The 17,417-nt window shown below is 40.4% G+C and overlaps 1 protein-coding gene and 1 non-coding gene across 2 annotated transcripts in view; one reads left to right on the top strand and one right to left on the bottom strand.

Annotated features, from left to right (window-relative positions):
- Window positions 1-17,417, bottom strand: part of GRID1 (glutamate ionotropic receptor delta type subunit 1) — a 727,533-nt gene that overhangs the window by 378,160 nt on the left and 331,956 nt on the right. The gene's annotated exons all lie outside the window — the stretch shown is intronic.
- LOC123821202 lies at window positions 6,314-6,439 on the top strand. Its single transcript, XR_006786067.1, has one exon. It is a non-coding gene; the product is annotated as a U6atac minor spliceosomal RNA (small nuclear RNA).

Below are 17,417 nucleotides of genomic sequence, written 5' to 3'. Positions count from 1 at the left end.
CACACAAAAACATGTACACAAATGTTTTCAGCAGCACTGTTCATAATCACCAAAGCCTGGAAACAATCCAAGTGTCTTCAGCAGGTGAGTGGATCCAATAAAATACTACTCTGCAGTAAAATGAGTAGAGACTATTGACACATACAGGAATGAATCTCAAAGGCATTATTCTAAGTGAAAAAAAAAACAATCTCAAAAGACTACATACTGTCTGATTTAATTTATATGACAGTCTTAAAATAATAAAACTATCATGATGAAGAACAGATCAGGGGTAATGCATGGGGAAATGGTGGGACTATAAAGGAAGAGTATGAGAGAAATTTTTATTGAACTGTTGGGTATCCTGATTGAGGTGGTGACCCCATGAATCTCCATATGTGTTAAGATCCAGAGAACTATTAACAAAAACAAAAGAAACAACAGTAGTAAAATAACACAAACCAGATGGGGCACAGTGGCATGCGTCAATCTGTCTCCATGGCCTTGCATGAGAGTTTCTTAGGTTAAAAATTTACAAATAAAACAAAAAAATACATGGAAACCAGAAGACATAGAAGAGGAATGATAAAGTATTGATGGAGCAGATGTGGTCTCCTCCTGAGCCTGGAGCATTCAGGTACTTTTCCCTGAACTTGGTGAGTTCTTACAGCACTGATCCCCAACCTTTCTTGTATGCAGTCTGAAAGGGTTTCCTAAAGGAATCTGTTCGTGCAATGAAAGGGCATCTGTTATAAAAGCAGAGATTTGGCTTCAGTGGTGTCTGATTCTGCTTCACAGTTCAGCATCCCATCCAGTGATTCAGAAAGTCCCCTTATCCATAGGATATGTCTGATATTGATTATTGAAACTACAGCTACATCAAGTGCATTAGTTTGCTAGGGCTGCTGTAACCACGTAAACACAAAGTGAATGGTTTAAAACAAAGAAATGTATTCACTCACAGTTCTGGAGTCTACAAGTCCAAAATCAAGGTACTGGCAGGCCCATGCTTTCTCCAAATCCTCTGGGGAAGGATCCTGCCTGCTTCTCCAAATTACTAGTAGCCCCAGGCATTCCTGGGCTGGTGGCCACATCACTTCAACCTGCCTCCATCTTCACATGGCTGTCTTCCCTCTGTGTCTATATTATCATATGATGGTCTCCTCTCTGTGTGTCTGTGCCCAAATTTCCCTCTTCTTCAAGAACAACAGACATACTGGATTAGAACCTCCCTAATTAAACCTCATTTTAATTTTATCAAATCTGGAAAGACTCTATTTCCACATAAGTTCACATTGACTACTTAGGTAAATTAGGACTTCAACGTACCTTTCTGGAGGATACAATTCAACCTATAAAATCAAGATTTTATAGAAAATAGGAAAAATCAGGTAAAACAATAGCTTTGCATTAATTTGTTCAAGTACTAATTGCAATTGATTCTAAAGCGCTCCAGTGGCATTAATTCTCTGTGCCCCTTATCTGAATCACATTTTTGAACTGCTTAGAAAAAAAAAAGAGCCTCCCTGAGTTGTATGTTTAAGATTTTTTAAAGATTTTATTTATTTTTTTTTAGAGAGTGAAGGGAGGGAGAAAGAGAGAGAGAAACATCAATGTGAGGTTGCTGGGGGCCGTGGCCTGCAACCCAGGCATGTGCCCTGACTGGGAATCGAACCTGTGATACTTTGGTTCGCAGCCCGCGCTCAATCCACTGAGCTACACCAGCCAGGGCTGAGTTGTATGTTTTTATACAGAATGGGGCAAAGCAGGTTTATAGTTGTTTATGTGAAAAATGATACAATAATTAATAAGTGATAATACAAGAATAAATTCTGCTTCACATACAACTGTAAACCTGCTTTTGTCCCACCCTGCATAATATAGGCTATACCTCTTATAAAGTTTTGAACCAGCCTTCACAGATGTAAAATTTAATGGTGTTTTTGTACTTGCATTCTCCTGTGTTTAATCTTCCTAAGTCTCAGTGAAATCTTTATTTAGCTGTCTGGCCTTTTCACAAAATAATAGTGGTAGTTACTGGGCCTGGGAGGGGTATAAACAAATCTCTTACCCCTTACAAGCCCCCAGATTCAGCCACATGTTCTAGGAAGAAGGAGACATGTTTACTACTGTGTTCTTTTGATTAAAGTGACTATGTTGAATTATACATACAGTAAAAGACTGTAGAATTTAAATTTTATAGTATATAGAAACAAAAGCAGCATTTCAAAACCACAGTTGATGAGAATCATTGCATCTTCCTTCAATAGTTTATTTATTCACCTGACAAATATTCACTGAGCATGTACTATGTTCCATACCCTATATATTCTGCTGAAGGTACAAATATGAATAGGATAAGCCATAAACTGATTTAAAAAAAAACTGTTTTAAGCCTCCTCATTGAAGGTAAGTACCTTGGAACCTTGGGGCTGCCCTTAACTTCCTGGAGAGTGAGGGGTGACTGCCCTGTAATTAGTTAGATTCATTTTGCCATGTCAGTGGCAAACCTATAAGGACAAAGGCATATTCCCCTCCTTCTATCCTCCTTCCCAGTGCAGCTCATAACAGACCAGAGACACTTGGCACATTCAATTAACAAATGAAAATGCTCAACCACACTATGCCAAGTGCCCTGTAGTGTAGCAGAGCTGCAGTGGCAGTAGAGAGTTGCAGGCCCTGAGCCTGCACCTGCACCTACTCTAGACTTGCTCCCGGGAAGCAGAATGCTGGAAGATTGGGAGCCCTCAGCACATCAGCTGGCTAGGAGAGCCCGTGAGGCAGCCGACAGCTGCTCATCCAGATATAGCCCTGCTGTCCTGAGAACATGGCAGCTTCCTATTCAAAAACAAGAAGTATTTTTAATTCTCTGGCACTTGTGCCCCACTTAGAACACTACTTCAGTCACTAACCAGGAGAGCCTATCCACCCTGAACTCCAAAGAGCTCATGCAGCTTCTCAAAGCTACCAAGGCCTCTGGCAGCCAGCAGGACATGGGGCAGCTGGCTTGTGAAGCCCTGGCTGGCCCTGACCACTTTGCTATCTTCACCAGTCCCAAATATGTGCAGAAGGCTGCCATCAACAGACACCAAATGTTAGGGTGGCTCTCTTTCCACAGGGCTTTGAAACTTAATGACCTATGGATATCTGAAAATACATTCAAACATCTGCAAACAAGGAGCTACATGTGATAACAAAGCACCATTTATACATATCTGATAGGCAGATTTTAAAGTCTAACAATATCAACCAAGTGTTAGGGTATAAAAAATAAAGTACAGCTAACTTGGAGAGTTCTTTGGTAATACCCAGAGAACTTCCAACATGCCACCCTAACTGCAGCCCATCACACACTGGACACAAGGAAAGCCATGGGGTGCTTTCATCACAGCGCTGCCTATTATAGTGAAACATTAGAAACTGTCCAACGTCTAGCAACAGAGGTCAAGGAAAGTCAACTATTCACACAAAGGAACCCAATCAGTAGCTAAAATGAGATGAATCTCTATATATCAGAGTTGTTAAATCCCCAAAACATTAACTGAGTAAGAAATAAAGCAAGTTACAGGATATTATGTATAATATATCATATTTCATCACTTGAAACACAGAAAACATGACTATATCTTGTTAATGGATACGTAGTTAAGATGCAGAAAAAATTAGATGCCAAATTCAGGACAATGCTGCCTTTGAGGAATGAAAAAGGGAAGTGAACTTGAGGAGAGAAACATAGGAGTCTTCAACTATATGTGATTTTTTATTTTAAAAGTCTGACACAGGCCCTGGCTGGTGTGGCTCAGTGGACTGAGCGCCGGCCTGTGAGCCAAAAGGTCACTGGTTATATTCCCAGTCAGGGAGTATGCCTGGGTTACAGGCCAGGTCAGGTCCCCAGTAGGAGGCACATGGGAGACAACCATACATTAATATTTCTCTCCCTCTCTCTCTTCCTCCTTTCCACTCTGTTTAAAATAAATAAATAAAATTTTTTAAAAATCTGAAGCAAACATAGCATGTTAAAATTTATTAGACCTAGGATGTGATAGAAACAGCCATGTGTCAGGCACTGATCTATGCTTTACATATATTACATCATGTAACCCTCACTATGACTTTGAGAGAACAGTACTATTTACCCCTTTTACCAGTGAGGAGACTGAGGCACTGACAAGGTAAGTAACTTGCCTAAGGTTACACACCCAGAATTCAAACCTAGGCCATCTGGCCCCAAATCTGTACTCTTACACTCTGTAATTCTGCCTCTGTGAAATGAACATGGTGGTATATTGCAATTCTCCCTGATGTTTACATATGTTTGAAAAATGTTCTAATTACTGAAGAAGACATACAGGTGCTAAAAGAACTTCCCAAAGCCCTTCTGTGATGGTTAATTTTATGTGTCAACTTGGCTGGGCCACAGTGGACAGATATTTGGTCAAACATTACTATGGATGTTTCTATGAGGACATTTTTGGATGAGATTTACACTTAAATCAGTAGACTTTAAGTAAAGCATATTACCCTTCATAATAAGGGTGGGCCTCATCCAATCATTTGAAGGCTTAAAGAGAACAAAAGGCTGACTTCCTGGGCAAGAGGGAACTCTCCAGCAGAAGACCTATAAATTTTATCTGCAACATTGGCTCTTCCTTGGTCACCTTGCAGATTTTAGAGTTTCAAGCCTCCATAACTGTATGAGCCACTTATTTAAATAAATAAGTAAGTAAGTAAGTAAGTAAGTAAGTAAATAAATAAATAAAAATCATCCACATATGCATATCCTATTGGTGCTATTTCTCTGGAAGACCCTGACTCATATACCCTCTCACCAGCCCTTGCTTGGCAGAGGTAGCCCAAATACAGCTGTCAATGGGCAGATGAAAAAAGGCCTGGGTGGGTTGCTCCTATTCCCTCCTGTTTAGAGTCTCTTGAAAGAACCACAAGGAAGTCATTAATTATCAGAACACCACACTCTCAGGTACCTATTATTAATATTAATCCCATCTTATAAGGAGGAAAACTGAGGCTTACAGAAGCTAAATAACTTGTCCAGGTCTCCCATCAGGATACACAAAGAATTTCGGACTCAAATCCCACACCTTTCCCTAAAGCATACGGCACACAAAAGCCAAGACGGCAGACATGGCTTGGCTCTGCCAGCAATCAAACACAAATAGCATACAGGTCAGAAATCTTAAAAGCTGATCAGTTTCAATGTTAGGACTGCTGTTTTGAACATGCTTTTCTCTGCAGAAGACCCTATGCTTGGCCCAGAGCTCTAACCAGCTGACCCTGATGGCTCTGCGCTGAGCTTCCTGGATACCCTCTTCCCCCAGCACATACATCAGTGTATACCAGTGGTCAGTTCCACTCAATAAACACTTACTAAATGAATGAAACAAAGAGAACCTTCAACCCTCCTACCACAGAAGGGGCTTCCCTTAACACACTAAGAGAAACCAAGGACAAGGCTAAATGCTATTGGGGAGTGTCCTTGTTAATCATGCAGACTAATCAATTGGTTAATCAATTAGGTAGCAGGTGAATGAGGGTGTGGGCATGATTGAAATATCTAACAAAGCACAAGATACCTGGACTACCAGGAAAACAGTACCAAGAGAAGTGAAAATAAACACCTATAGAAACTATTGATAAATTAACTGCCAACGTCAAGTAAGGGATCTGTGGTCAAAATCCTGATGGAGGGACACAGTTATGGCTGCAACAACCAAGCCCAGACTCCTTGATGTCAGATAATCATTACTTCCTGGTAGTATTTAGTAACTGATCAGACATTGAATTAAGGCAATATACAGAAATGTATAATTATGGGGTATGGCTTCTGTTATGACTGTGGAGGAATAGATGAGGGCTTCTCATGGCAGCAGCCAAGAGAAGTTTTGGATACAAGGTTCTATCTGAGCTGTGAAAACCTTAAATAAATGAAAATGCATACCATTATGTTGATGTAAATTCTTCCCAAATTTATCTGTATAATTAATGCAATTCTACTCAGGACCCTAACAAGATGTTCATGGACCCCAATAAGTTTGCTCTCAAATTTACATGGAAGTATAAAGGACAAAAATAGCTAACGTGCTACCAAGAAACAAGACTAATGAGAAAAGGCTTCTATTACCAGACACCAAGAATTATTATGAAACTACATCTTGAGACATTGTGGCACAAGGGCAATAACAGATAGACTAACCTATGAAATAGAATACACAGCCCTGAAATAGATACTGTAGGCATATGGAAATGTTCTAGATGACAAAAGTGGCAGATCAGGCCATGGGACACATGAGGGACTATTCAATAAATGGATCCAGTGTTGTATGAAAGGAGAAAAGGTTAGCACTCCCCTTGACAAGGATGGAAGAGGCCCTTGGGCCTAACAACACGCATACAGTTAAGGCATTGCCACCTACTTCATGGCATCTAACCACTGTTTTTAATAAATAAATAAATAAATAAATAAATATAAATGGATCCAGAAAATATGGCTATCCATTTGGGAGAAAAAGTGAATTTCAATCCCTAACTCACTCCAAACATAAACATTAACTGTAGTTGGGCTAACACCATTAACACCTTTATATAGGTAAATATCTTCTGCTCTAGGTACAAAACAACTATATAAAATAAATGGTTGATAAATATTGACTACATCCAAATTAAGAACTCCTGTTTATCAATGGAAACTTTCAAGAAAGTAAAAAAGACAAATAAGAATATAATATTTATAAGTTACAACTGACAATGGATTAATATCAATAATATATAAAGAACAACAAAGAAGAGTCTTTAAACAAACAGAAAAATGAGCAAAAGACAGAAATGGGCAATTCAGGAAAAATAAACACCTGTGAACAATAAAGCTGTGAGATCTTTCCTCTCCTGGGTAATCACAGAAATGAGCATGAAGACCATAATAAAACAGCATTTACACACATTCCATCAGCACAGATCAAGGGCCCTCCATGTACTGCAGAGCAGTGAATTGAGAGCACTTCCTATGCATTCCTGGGAGGAAGATAAATTGATACAGCCAATTTAGAAAACAATTTATAACTTTCTTGTAAATTACACATTTAGTCCTGACAATCCAACAATGCCACTCCAAGACAAAGTTACCCATGTATATATGGCAGGAAACATGCACCAGAATGTTCACAGCAGCACAGTTCATAATAGCAAAATCTAGGCATCATGCCTAATGCCCATCAATAGGAGAATGGATTAGAAAGGAGACACCATTTACAATAGCATCCCACTGTAATATTATATAGCATTCAAAATGCTATATAACAAACTCTGGCTACATAAAGTAATAATGAGAATGTGTCATAAACCAGGGACTATGACTAATCCAATTGTGAGTCCAAAATATAAATGAAAAAATGTAGTAACATTTTTTTGAGAAGACACCTGTCTTTCTCTGGTCAGACAAATGCTATGACCTCATCCTTGCAAGGGGCATAAATGTTTATTGCAGGAGAATTCTTTAACAGCTAGTCCCTCCTGACATTCCTCAAAGCAATAGCATAAATGAGGTTTCTATGCCAGCATCCCAGAGTGAGATAAATGGGGATTTAAATGGCAGAGGATCGGGGCTTAGCTGCAGCCATTTTTATTTATGCAAGCATTTGAGCAGAGCAAGAGAGAATTCTACAGCCCTAATGATGAAAGTTAACAGGAACATCAAGATACTGAATTTGGGAAGGAAATGGCTTGTAATCAGTCTATCTGCTGGAACCGATTTGCCTGAGATAAAGCCAAGCCATGCTGTTGAAGATGGATAATGGGGAGTTTATTGGACAAACGAAACAGCAGTGATAAAAGAGGTGACCTCATCGCCTAGAGAAAAGGTAAAAATAGCTAGAATAATGGAATAAGCTGTAGTTATGTTCTAGTTTCCAAACACTGTTTATGCTCCTCTCCTGCAAAGGCTTTCTTGCTCTCCAAAAGGACTTGGGAGAATGAGGGACAGGGACACATAACCTAGAAGTTTCCTAACCCAACCTAAGCTGGGTTCTGTAAACTGCCTAAATTCTCTGTATCAGAAACCAGAAGGGACAAAAAGGAAATAAACCCAAAAAGCCAGATCATAATCATTAGCAGATAAATGAGCAGGAAGTTTACAGGCTGAAACCCATGTTCACTGGTCTCTAAAGGCTGATATAAAAGTGCTACTTCTTTCCATTTCCTTGACTCCAGACAGTGATTCCAAACCAACAATTACTTCATCCAGGTTTCAATATTAGGCATAAAACAGGATCTAGAACAAAAAGACCTAAGCTACTGTGAAACACTCATTTAGAGACAAACTTAGTTTACTTCTTGGCTCAAACTGTTTCTCTTCCAGGAAGCCATCCCTGATTGCCCCTGAAATCCTGGCAGGAGCCTCTGGCCCAACTGACAGTAGTACCAGTACTGTCCCTGTTTTGTCATCAACTGAACAGTCTTTAGAATGCATATCATGGTGTTATTAATTCATTAGGCAATCTTCATTGAATACTGCTACATTGAGACATTGTGCTGAGCACTGGGAATACAATGGTAAACAAACACCAACATGGCACCTGCTGTCTGGGGCCCCACTTGTTTGTTAGCAAAGGAAGAACCCTTCATCAGACAGTTCTAATGCCAGATGCTTGATCACATACACAGCTAAGGGCTCTAAAGAGCAGGTAGGGTGCTGAGGGATCAGGTCATGTTGGCAGCAGTGTGAAGGGAGTCAGGAAATGAGCTTTAAATTCTTTATGAAAGATGAAAAGGAAGTAACCTCTTAAAAGTGTGTGTGTGTGTGTGTGTGTGTGTGTGTGTGTGTGTATGTGTTTGATTAAAGGAACAACAAAGTAGAGGAAATATGTGCAAAGTTAGGTGGTAGATAAACCATAAAGGCCTCAAAGATTCTGGTCTTTAACCAAATTCAATTAAAATCTTAAAGGGAATTTTGGATAAGAGAGAGTAGGTTCAGGAAATGACTTTTACATTTTGCCTTGGAAAAAAATCACTCTGAATGAGGATCGGGGGTGGTCACAGTGAATATGTAAGGACAAGTTAATAGTCTATTGTAATAAGAAATAATGAGAGATATCTGGAACTGACAATCTGGCACCACTAGGGGTAAAATAATGAAATTCTCATTGGAATTCAGGAATGAGAAGCTGAAAACCAACAGTACTTTGCAGTGATGAAGTAACAGCTCATTAAATTATTACCTATGACCATCTGAAATAAAATGTCTACTAGACTGAGAGCTCCATGAGGTCAGGGATTTTTCTCAGTTTCTTTTTGTTTTGTTTTGTTTTGTTTTTGTTTTCCTATGCTATATCTTAACACCTAGAATAATACCTAATAATAGATACTCATGAAGTATTTATTGAATGGATGGATCAATTAATTAATTGATTGACTAATTCATGGAATGATTGAATAGTTAATAATGGATTATTAAATGGTCACTTAACAGACTATTAAATGATTAATTAATGGATTAATGAAATGATTAATGACTTAATGGATTGATTGATTAATTAATTAAAGGCAAGGCTTTGGGGGACTAAGGCTCCACTCCCAAAAAGCAGTATGAAAGGCATGAAGAAATTAATGATAATTAAGTCAGTTAGAGTGACAGTTTCTACCTGTACTGTAAAAATGAAAAACTCAGATCTCTGAATTTTAGGCCTTACAGGTGTTGAAATATAATATTAGTTGCAGTCACAATATCACTAAGTCTCTTATGGTGGAGTTGGGGCAATGACTGAGAATGAGTAGGGAGCAAATAATTGAAATGGGTATTAATGGAAGAATTTAAGAGGACTCAAAGTGGCCTCATTACTCTCAATCCTGCTCAGCCTCTCATATCAGCTGAAACAACCTCTCTTCCCTTCCCCGTAAGCATAATTCTCCTTTGTTTGTAGGGCTCAAACTCCTTTGATTGCAGCTTCTACTCTGAAACAAGAAACTCAATTTCATCGTGCCCTAACACAACTGCAAACTATCACTCTCTCTCTCTCTCTCTCTCTCTCTCTCTCTCTCTCTCTCTCTCTCTCTCTCTCTCTCTCTCTCTCTCTCTCTCACTGCCTCTACATCTATAATTAGAGTCCCAGCATCTTTGAAGGACCAATTACAAAGTTAAGCCTGCAAGCGGGAGGCTTGATCACACACAAAATGTCACAGGGCTTAGCTAATTTACACCAGGAATACATGTATAGGAATGGACCCTGAATGGACTAGACCAAAGACACCAAAATACAATCTCAGATCAGATTAAATTCATTGAAATGGAGGTACTTGCCAGACTTCTTTATTTAATGTTCTAACTCAAACAGCTAGAAGCCATCTAATTGTTTGCTCAGCTATTTGACAGACATCTAAAGTCAACAGTGATTCACTCCAAATGAAGGTGAAATGCCAGAACGTCTCTGACATAATGCAGATAGAGTATTCCAAAGACCATAGATTACTAAGATCAGTTTATCATGTGCCATCTCCCTCTACTCACCCTCAACCACACTCCCATAAGCCACTCCCTTCACCAAGTGTTGAGAAATATTGAGATACAAAGGTGAAGGGAGTACCAGCAATTTGGGAAAATATTTCAGAGCACAGTCTCTATAGGCTATAGAGTTCAACTGCAGCTATAACTGGACCCCCAATTTCAACAGAGACAGTCAGAAAACAAGTGGCAGCACCCAAACACCAAAGGTAGTGAACCTGGTGACTGGAATAAGCAGCAGGACCAGATAGGCATCATAACGTTCTCACTTCCAGGGATAGCTGATGGTTAATTAATTGACCCTGAGGTTTCCAAAACAAAGTAGACTGGTGACCCACCAAGACCTTACTTAATTCATATAACTGGGGCAGGGGGCTGAAGGAATAAGAAACCTATTTAAGCCATAAAAATGAAAGCACTGACTATTTTCATTCAATGTCCAAACCCTGCACCCCTGAATGACCCTGAACTCTTTAAATGAAAGAAAGACCTGGACTTCCTGAATCATCACAATTAAGTATCATGACTGTTCTTAGCCTTTTTCAAAGAGACCTGAAACTATTTATCAGGATAACTTTTCACTGAAGAAAAAGAAATAGTTTGACCTGCTGGGTATTATTGGATGCTGAATTTTGGCTAACCCTAATTCCTAGAAACCTGGAACATCACTGGTGCCCATCGGTCAGAAACAGGCTAATGGAGGTCAAAGGAAAATTGAGTTTTGACCCAAGTCAGCCTCATAGGAAATCCAAGGAACCCACACTTACTCAATGGTTGTTTCTCCATTTTCTGAATGGGTGTTTGGAATAGATATCTTCAGCAATATGATGAACTTCCTGATTGACTCCCTGAAAATCGACTAAGGGCTAATAAGACAGAAAGGGCAAAGTGAAAACCATTTCACTCTCCCAGACAAAAGAAGAAAATAAAAACACTACAATATCCCTAGGGAAATCAGAGAAATTAGCATCATCATTAAAATTTGAAAGGTGTAAAGCAGAGGATTCCAATTACATCCCTATGTAAGTTTCTAGATTGGCAGATGCAAAAGATAATGAGTCATATGGAGTGACAGTGGATTATCATCAACTTAATCAAGTGGTGACTCCAATTATATCTGCTGTTCCTGATGTGGCCTCCTTACTGGATCAAATCAATACAGACCCTAGCCACTGGTACACAGTTATTGATCTGTCAGTATGTTTTTTTATTCTTTCCCAACAAACAAAACCCACTAGAAGCAGTGAGCTTTCTCCAGGTAGATACAGAAATAAATTTTCAATGTCCTACCTGAGGGCGATATTAACTTTCTGGCTCTGAGCCACACAGTTCACCAGAATTTGACTGTCTGACCATCCAACAGAACATCATGCTAGTCCAATACATTGATGACATTATGTTGATAAGCTGTGAATTATAAATTAGCAGGTACCAAGTGCCTTGGTAAGACATGTGTATATATCTAGAAAATAATTTCCATGAAAGTACAGAAACCTTCCAAACATGGCCAAGTTTTTTTGGGGTGCCAATGTTCTGAGTGCTTTAATAACATGTTCTGCAAATAAAGGATGAGATGTTGCTCCTTATATCTTGTGTCATTAATAAAGAGGTACTGGTACAACACTAGTGGGCCTCCTGGGATTTTGGAAGCATTAATATCATCTTTAGGTGTATCACTTCCAAGTACTTAGTGAGTGAGTTGAAATTCTGACAACATTGAGTAGTGTCCATAGAGAGTGATCTCTCTGCTTTGTCCAAGCTGCTGTGCCAACTCCACTCCCATAACTCAGACTCAACATAGCAACAGTAAAGAGTACAGAGCTCAGGAAAGTAGGGCCTGTCTGGAGGTTCCTAGGGTTTGAAAGCAAAGTTATGCCCTGTTGGAAAATAGCTATTCCCATCTTACAAAATAGTATCTGACTTGCTATGAGACATAGGAGAGAATGGATGCCTAACAATGAAAACAATATCATCACTTAGGCTGAACTTCCCAATGTATAAGGATGTCTTCAGATTTCCTGAGTCAAAAGAGTAGATAGGTGTACCAGCATCCTCTCATCAAGTGCAAGCGGAATATCCCTGGTCATATTTGATCAGGTCCTGAAGCAACAAGAAAACCACCAGAACATCTCTCACAAACATCACATTTGGCCCTACAACAGTCCTTCTCTCAATCCATACTGGACATCAACCCATACAGGCCTGCCTTCAGTTGAGAATGGAGGAACAAATTCAGGCATACTGTAAAGATCACTAGCCAAAATATACAGATGCTAACCAAAAGTGAACTATGATAGCACTAGTTACACTCAGTCAGTATCTTTCTGTCCATATTGTCAGAGACTTAAAAGGAGCAAGTTTTCAGACTTGGCACTGTTACCTGCCTTATTTTATGTCCTATTACTCTCTGCCTGTCTCATGTGGCTCCAGCCATATTGGCCTCCCACCTCATTAGACAGCATTGCATTTGAGTTCCCATATCTATTCAAGCTCCCACATTAAGGTCTCCTCACCGGCTGCCCTCTCTGCTCAGAATACCCTTCTGCCAGTGATTCAGATAGCACACTTCTCCACCTTTTGGGTATTTGCTCAAATATCAACTTCCTAGTAACACCTTCCCTTACCACCATATTTGAAATTGAGTGTCTCTAAACATTTCATATCTCTGTCTCCCGTATTTTTAAAAAGATTTTATTTATTTATTTATTTTTAGACAGGAGAAGGGAGGGAGAAAGAGAGGAGAAAGAACATTAATGTGTGGTTGCCTCTTGCACACTCCATACAGGGAACCTGGCCCTCAACCCAGGCATGTACCCTGACTGGGAATCAAACCAGCAACACTTTGGTTCACAGACCAACACTCAATCCACTGAGCCACTCCAACTGGGGCCTTTTCTGGTTCTTTTTTTTAAAATAAAATGTATCAACACAAAATATACCATATCCTTATTTATTGCATTTGTTGTCCATCTCCCCAAAATTTCATGTGAACAGGAATTCTTCTGTCTGGTTCACTGCCCAGCCCTTAGAACAGAGCCAGTAGCATGGCAAGTGCTCAGAAATAGTTATTGCATAAATGTATCCGGGCTCTAGTCAGTGAAAACAATGAAATGTAGTGACCATTTGGGTTTCATTTGGCTGTCCAGCATCTAAACTCCCTTCAAGTCTGGGAAAAATTCCACCATGACTTTACCCTTATTAGAAGAAAAGGTCATTCCTCTGAATATTGCATGGGGCTAGACATTTCCTCTCCCAATACCCTGGCAGCTACTGTAAAAGCAGAAACTAGATGGTCTTTCCCAACTCTCCAAATCTAATAAAAGTGGTAAAATATGCAAAAAATCTAAGAGTACTGACACCATGGTGGTACAATTAAGAGAGTAATTGTGGTAACAGAGGTGGGGCAGAGTGCAACTAACTGGCAGTGGGACTCTAGCAATGGCCCTGCTGTATAACCAGACTGTTGTCAAGTGTGTGACTTAACAGTGTCCTCTATGACCCAACTCACATGGTTGATGCCTGTTTCCTCAAGCTGATTATCCAGACTTCCCATTGATTCTCTGAGTTTCCCAATATCCTAGCAATTCACTATATTCACTGGTTACATTAGCTAGAGCTGATTTCTATTGTTTGCCATCAAAACCCTGAAGGTATAGGAGGTGAAGGTAAAGAAGAGGGGAGTATTAAGGATGTGGTCAGAAAGCTGAAGCTGGGAGGTGGAGTAGTTTAAGAAGATGCTAAGGACTACGGTGCAGCCACAAAAGTAGGAAGCTGAAGGCAATGGAGGAGAGGGTCACTGAAAATAAGGTCAAATGAAATGTGAAGTCACATAATTGAAGGGTAACCACATGGTCAGTGAAGACACCCAACATTATGTCTGAACTTGGGCTGGCGAGAAAGAGCTATCCAGGGGCCAAAGTCTCAATAGATTGGCCCCAAAGAGCAGCATATCTTATAAGAGTGTCAGAGATCACCATTTCAGAATCCCTAGTACATGGAAGAGCACATTTTTGCTGAGGAATCAAAGAAAGCAAGCCCTCTTCATTTTCAACCACATAGGCAAAAGTTATAAATAACTTTATTTCTATGAGTCCTCTCTAAAGTGTGCATACATGAGCGAGATAAGTCAGACAGAGAAAAACAAGTGCAACACTATTTTACTTATATGTGGAACCTAAAGAACAAAATAAATGAACAAACAAAATAGAAACACTCTTAGATACAGAGAACAAATTCATGTTTGCCAGATGGGAAGGAGGTTGGGAGGATGAGTGGCAAAGATGAGGGGATTAAGAAGTACAAATTGGTAGTTACAGAATATTCATGAGGAGGTAAAGTACAGCATAGGGAATATAGTCAATAATATTGTAATGACTGTGTATGGTGCAAGGTATATAGTACACTTATCAGGAAGATCACTTCATAAATTATATAAATGTCTAGCCACTATGTAACAGGGTGCAGCCAAGGTGGGGGAGCAAATAGGGATTTGAAATGGGGTCCAGAACTCAAGGTGTTCAGGAAATATTAGGATGTCCTCACCCTTCCCCTGCACAGGTGTGGGTTAGGGGAAGGGACAAATGGAGCAGAGCCACTAAGAGCTGTTTTGCATAGCAACAGCCTTGCAGCTAACCTCTGGCATGGTCATTTAACATATCTATAACCTTTACCTGGTTACATAGATATGTTAAATAGCTGTGGCTATGCTCTGAGCCAGGGGAATGGAAGTAACTTCCCCACCAAGACATAACTAGGGGGCAGGTCCCCTGAGTTACAGGGACTGTGTGAGAGCTTGGAGAAGGTTGGCTCCATGACATGGGGCCACTCCTGCCCAGACTCACAATGGCAGCCCAGTAAAGCTGGAAGGATATGAGAGGGCTAGCAAGTGTGGCTGATGGTGGGAGGAGTTGGAAATGGGGCTGGAGAGGAAGACTGGTGCAGAGATTTAAACCCAGATGCAGCAGCCATTGAGGAGAGAACCACTGGTCTTTAGCCAAGTGGAGACTCCCGCAACCCTGTGAGAGAGAATCACCATGGGGCTTTAGCAGAGAACCCCGCTTCTTGCAGCCATTGAGGAGGGAGAACCACACAGCTTTGGCAGAGTGGGGACCCCCGCAGCTTTAGAAGGGGGAACCACCACCAGCTTTAGCAGAGATCCCGGCGACACAGCTGATGGTGCCGGGAACCCAGGGAGGCCTACCAGCTGAAACTGAATACTGGGAAGAACTGGGAGCTGCCTGAGCCATGGACTTCTATTTCTTTTCCTGAGATATGGTACTCCAGCCTGCGCAAAGTGGGGGAAGGAAGGACTGTGTGTGTTTGTGGGTGTTTTAAGGGACTTTGGGATTTTGATGAAGATATTAGGTCACTACTTTAAGTTTGTATAGCTTTAAATAAACATTTTCTTTCCTTTTCACGAATCTCTGATATTGAGAGATGTCTTTCCTCTGGCGGCAGACATAACGAACCTGGGGGGTTCCTTTTGGGTAATACTATATCGCCTTTGCCCCCCCACCTCATTGTTCTGTAACAACTATGCTGTATACCTGAAGCTAATATAAAATATTGAATATCAACTGTAATTAAAAAAGAAAAAAGAAAGAAAACAAAATGAATGAATGAATGCAAGCCTTTCTTTCCTCCATTTCACATCGTTCATGCTTCTGTGATATTTCATTGTCATTGAGTCTGAAGAGTGTTTGACCACATACCTTGGTCCTCTTCTCTCAGAGCCTGGGCTTCCACCCCTAAACTCAGTCCCTCTTATATGTGTACTATTCTGTCTCCCCACAAAACAATGAGCACTTTGATGGGCAGAACCATGAGGCTGAGAGACCACAGACTAGAGTAGAGACCTCACCTCTTACACTCAATATACACAGGACCAGGGGACTTTGGTGAGGGACAGTATCAATCTTAAGTCTAGCAATGGCTCATCCATTCACTCCATAAACTTTTTTTTAATTTTATTTTAATTGTTGTTCAAGTACAGTTTTCTGTCTTTTATTCCCATCCCAGCCCACCCACCCAGCCCTCCCCACCTCCCTCCCATTTCCACCCCCCCTAGTTTTTGTCCATGTGTCATTTATATTTGTTTCTGTAAACCCTTCCCCTTTTCCCCTGAAATTCCCTCCCCTCTCCCCTCTGGTCACTGTCAGCCTGTTCTCTGTTTCAGTGTCTTTGGTTATATTTTGCTTGTTTCTTTGTTTTGTTGTTTAGTTTCCTGTTAAAGGTGAGATCATATGGTATTTGTCTTTCACCTCCTGGCTTATTTCACTTAGCATAATGTTTTCCAGTTCCATCCATGCTGTTGCAAAAGGTAGGAGCTCCTTCTTTCTTTCTGCTGCATAGAATTCCATTGTGTAAATGTACCACAGTTTTTTGATCCATTGATTTACTGATGGGCACCCACTCCATAAACTTTTACTGAACACTACAATGTGGTGGTGTTCTGTTAGGCCCTAAGCTAGAAAGGGTCTGAAAGCCCAGGAAGAAGTTACACACATGTCACTGTGAAGATGAGATGGTATGGAAAAAAGGACTGGATTTGCTGGCAGGTTCTTGGGTTCAAATTCTATCCCAACATTTATTTGCTGTAGTGAGACACTGAGCAAATGAGCCAGACCTCTGAGGCTCAGTTCCCTCATTTACCTATGACAGTAACAACCAAATGTTAAAGTCCAGGCATGTGGATAAGTATTAAGAGATGTCTATCACCTTTCCTTGCTCTCCAGCTCCTTTCTCTGAAACTCCCATGGGACCTAATGCATGGCTGGTCACAAAACAAGTTGAGCTATCAGAGAGAGCTGGGTTGAAAGGCACCACATCACATCTGAGTGAGCACTGACTCAGCCCCAGAACAGACTAACCTTTTGCTGCCCATTGCCTCTGCCTTGTTTGTAGAGATGGAGGTTCAGCCACCACCTTC

The sequence above is a fragment of the Phyllostomus hastatus genome, unplaced genomic scaffold, assembly GCF_019186645.2.
Source record: "Phyllostomus hastatus isolate PE091 unplaced genomic scaffold, TTU_PhHast_1.1 phas_contig_38, whole genome shotgun sequence".
NCBI classification, from domain to species: domain Eukaryota; kingdom Metazoa; phylum Chordata; class Mammalia; order Chiroptera; family Phyllostomidae; genus Phyllostomus; species Phyllostomus hastatus.
This window is presented reverse-complemented; position numbering and strand designations above follow the sequence as displayed.